Raw genomic sequence first — 4,863 nt, 5'->3', positions numbered from 1 at the left:
AGGCATTAAGCGCCATAGTAGGAGTGGTTCGAAGTGCCTCACTGATCCCAAGCTCGTTGCGATCCTTCCTGGCTGCTTGGCAGTCCACCAGACGAGTGTCTAAATAAACAAATCGGCTTGACTATAGTTCCATAAAGTCAAAGAATTACTTTCGACGAGAGACCCCAGCATTTGACGATGACCTCCCTAAAACACTGAAGGGCTACTGTAGCCTTCTTGACTCTTTTCTCCATGTTTGATTTTCAGGAAGGCTTGCCGTTAAAGATCAAGTCCAGATATTCCAATCAGTGAGAGAGCTCTAGTGGAAGATAGCCCATTGAAGGAAGATGGAAATTCAGTACCTTACACCATCTGGAAGAAAAAGCTCCATATTCTTCAAGAGAAACGAGGAAAGACTGATCGGCCTGAAGTCTCTTGGCGATACGTGCGAGACCTTACCTGCCTTAGGAATAAAAGAGACTCTGACCACCCTCTAAGAATCCGGATGAGCTGGTATTAGTGCCCAGTTACCATTCTCGTGCATGATGTATGCCAGGGGAACGGTATTCCCAGAGAAGATTCGCCTAAACCTCAAACATTTGTGGCTTAATTCGACGCTTTCGCAGAAGCGTCTCCACGAGGTTCGTTTTACTTTGCTAATCTCGCACTTATAGATCCAGTCCTATATAGTGGCCAATATTGGAAAATTTTTACTCAAATGAAGTAATAAAATGTTCTGCATACTTTCGGGCGTGCAATAACGAAAATTTAACAACTATGGTGCGGTCTCCTATAGTGAAACCTCGATATAACGAGTCTTGATAAATCAAAGAACTTAAAACATATAATAAAATTTTTAGTCGACTGAAAAAAACTTGCTTTTGCGAAATTTTCATGCAAAGAGGCTGTATAGAGGCATGAAAACCTTTGGAACGTATTCGCGATTACAGTACGGTTAGCAAAAGCCTCTACATCCGTAATGTGCAGCGACAGCTTTTACTCTGTGCGCATCTATATAAAACAGCGATGGGCAGACAGCTTTTATTCTGCACGCGACTATACAAAATGTATATAAAGAGCTTTGCCCGCGTACAAGGCGGTGCCCATCACCGATATAAAGTCTACAGAGAGCTTTGAATACTTCCGAGGAGTTCCGCCTGCGGGCGCTGTTTTGAACGTCACTGCTCTATATAAAGAAGTCTCAACTCAAAGGCATCTACATGACTAATTGAAAATATGTTAACGGTTAGACTGTCGTTATAAAAAAAGGGATTTTTTTCGAAAATTTTGCATTTTTCGCTGTTTCGAGGTTTTGATATTCTATAGGTACATATAACGAAACTATGCACATATACTGCGAAGCATTTGTCCAACTACTTCAACTTCGTAATATCGAGGTTTGACTGTATTAAAAAATAAGTAAAATATATAAGTTGTGCACTAAGAAAAAAGTAGGCAAATTACAGAATCCATTGCAATTTTTAATAGTAAATACGCTTGTAGGAGCTGTGAAATTATAAGCCCAATTTGAGTATTCCGATCAGATATTTTATATTTTTCTATCTTTCGTAGTTACCTGCATGTTTAATACCACTGAAAGCTCTTAAAGTCAATTGATTTAAGTGCACACTCTTAGGCGATAAACTCAAAATAGCAAATTTAAAGGGATTTGTGTATTGGCAACAGAGTGTTGCAGAGCTTCCGATTACTCTTGTGCAACATTGGCTTTGGAAATTTGCAAAACATTGCAAAAATGTAAATATTTCTAAGAAACAAATATTAAAAGTATATAGAGAGTGCTTTTATGTGGCCAAATTTTTGTGTTTGCCCATCAACAAGTATTTGTGTAGATGGATTAGAAAAAAAAACACTTGTTTTGCCTCAGTAATATTCAGTTTTTGAACACAAATGGAAATTATGGTTTTATGCACTGAGAATATTAATTAAAAAAAAAAAAAATGATTTACCTATTTTTTGGCATTGCGTACTATTAGGATGCAAGAAAATCTATTTGCAAAGTTTCTGATTTGAGTCCTCTTAGGCCGAGTTTCCACTAGCTATTAAAATGTCAAAAAATTGGATTCATTTAAAAAATGCCATGTGGTAATGACACGAATACTTTTTAATGCTCAAATTAGCCATTAAAATGTTTGTCATTTATTGCCTAGTGGAGATCCAGCATTAGAAATAAAAATTTCAAGGTTAGAAAATACTTGACCTTTATCTTGGTCGCCTCGAATTACTTCGAGTCTTATTAAAACTTCAGATCACAGTGCCATTGCAGAAAACTTAATGAAATTAATGAAAACTAATGAATTAACTAGTACCTGTAAAATAACGTAAACAAATTTTTTTCAAAAAGTTCAAAAAGGTTAGCATTTGAAAAAAAGGAAAAATTAAATCTTTTCAGTAATTTTAGCACTATTGAAAAGCTATTCAAAAGATTTTTAACTTTTATTTTTTTAAAACATTAATATTTTTCGTCTTTTTTTTTCCTTTTCGAAATGTGTAGTACTATGGAAAAGCTATTCCGAACAATTTCAATTTTGATTTTTTTTTTCAAACATTAAACATTTTTATTTTTTTGGAAAATAATTTTTATTCAGTGAAATTTTGCAGTAGATACTTTTTTTCCTTTTTACGAACTCTAAAGCTATTGGAAAGCTTCTCTAGACAATTTTAATTTTTATGTTTAAAAAATTTAACTTTTTCTTTTTTTTGTACACGACTTAAGAACTATCCGGATCCAAATCCATCTATAAACCGCTTTTTAATCCCATTTGACAATGTGTTTTCACTTATTTGACGACAAATGCCATTCAATTTGACATAGTGAAAGTCAGGCTTAAGATAGGCAGATTTTTCTATCAGGCCGAAGACCGTCTAAAGAGCCTTGTTTCGGTTTTAGAATACTTTTATGGTCATCGCACACAACCTGTCATTCTATTTTTAATTATATATTCGACAAGTTATAATTTCCTAAAATTTATTATTGCATACTTTTAGGGTCTTTTTTGAAAAAAGTTAGAATTATTTCACAAATATTTAGTTTATTACTCAATGTGAATATAACTCAAAACTCTCCTATCAAATCGCAAAATAGTTATTCAACTGAGGGTAGAGAGCATTTCTAAGATACATTTTTTCTAGTACTCGTAACCTAAAAGTATGCAAAGGTCTGTTTTTATATATATTTTTTTTTAAATAAAAAGTCTCAGCCTTGTTTTGTTTCATTCCGCGGTCATTAAACATCTCTAAAAAATGTTTGAATTGGAACTAGTTCCATTGCTCTATTAGTTATAAAATTCTACAGCAACTGCCCACTTTCAGCGCTCAATCATTAAACTAGTTAAGCGCATAAGTAGAATTAAATCTCACTCTACATATGCACATAAATATATATATTTGCAAACAGTTGGCAAACATACTAAGACTGCATTACAATTTTCAAGTGTCAATCCAATGCAACTGCTCCACATTTCAAATATCAGTAATCAGCTACTGAAGATCGGTTTATGACAGCTGGCACTCAATTGCCAACAAATGAATCAGATATGTTGGGAATATGAAATTCTAAAAAAAAAAATAGTTAAGAAAGAGAAAACATCGAACATAAATAGTAACACAGTTCACTTGAAAATAGCGGAGGCTAGCAATCCTCAACCAACGTGGCTCACCATCAATAATAGGTTCGCCATAAATGCAATTACAGGTTGGGCGTTGAGGGCGTTAATTGTGGGCGTGCATGTGTGCATAAATATTATAGTATTTACATACAATTACATATGTATGTATACTGGCATACGACGGCATGTTGTGTAAGCTGTAGGGATGTTAATTTTTACGCTTTTTACGATGCTGGGATTTTCGGTATGTCGTTATCACAATCCCGGCAACAACACACAACTAAAAGCGCACAACTTAAAGCGAAAAAATTGCTTCTATATTATTTGAGAAGCTGCAATAAAAAAATAAAATAATAAATAAATGGGTTTGAAACCTACTTTTTTATTTTTTATTTGACGTCAGGATTTATTTTAAAGGACTTTGGTATTTGAAAGATATGATTAATTCCAAAAATTATTTAAAAAATTCAATGCAATGTAGAATTAATATATAAGTACCAAATAAAAGAGGAAATTTTTCTAGAATTCAAAAAATTTAATTTTTTTTTGCATTCACAAGGACCAATAGGTAATTTTTTTTAGCTGATAGTTAGAGGCACGAAATTTGATAACATTATCGAATTTTTAATAAGTCCCTAACATATAATTTTTTTCAAAATCAAATATTGCGAAATTTCAAGAATAAAATTTTAAACGGACATTTTCAATACATATCAGTCCTTATGCAACAAAAAAATTTAATTTGTTTAAATTCTACAGAATTTCTTGTTTAATTTGGTACCCATACGCCTTCTCTAAGCATATTTCACTGAATTTTTTAAATCATTTTTGAATTACTGACGTCAGAGTGAAAAACTAAAAACGTAATTTTATTATATTTGGCTCACGATTTCGTCAATATATTGCTTTTTGTGTGCAAAATTTACTATCGCACGGCGTTATATCAATAATGAGCTAGAAATTTATAAAAAAATATTTATTACTAAATATTTAGTTATTATTAAAAGAACGAAAAATGACACTGAAGATGGCACAATGCCGAAACCGGTTTGTCTGCAAACCAAACTTGACAAGGGATGACGGAAATTCGTTCCAAAATAAATTGAAAAAATATATAACCAACACTGGTCAAGAAAAGGAGTTTCTATTATTGCCATTAGTGGAAATTGCAAATCCCGAAAATCCCGGGATGATTTGCCAGGAATCCCGGGATTTTAGGGACCTAAAAAAGGCCCGGTTCCCGGGATTAACATTCCTA

This window comes from Rhagoletis pomonella, unplaced genomic scaffold (genome assembly GCF_013731165.1).
Source record: "Rhagoletis pomonella isolate Grant_MI unplaced genomic scaffold, Rhpom_1.0 Rhpom_scaffold_00003, whole genome shotgun sequence".
Classification (NCBI taxonomy): domain Eukaryota; kingdom Metazoa; phylum Arthropoda; class Insecta; order Diptera; family Tephritidae; genus Rhagoletis; species Rhagoletis pomonella.
This window is presented reverse-complemented; position numbering follows the sequence as displayed.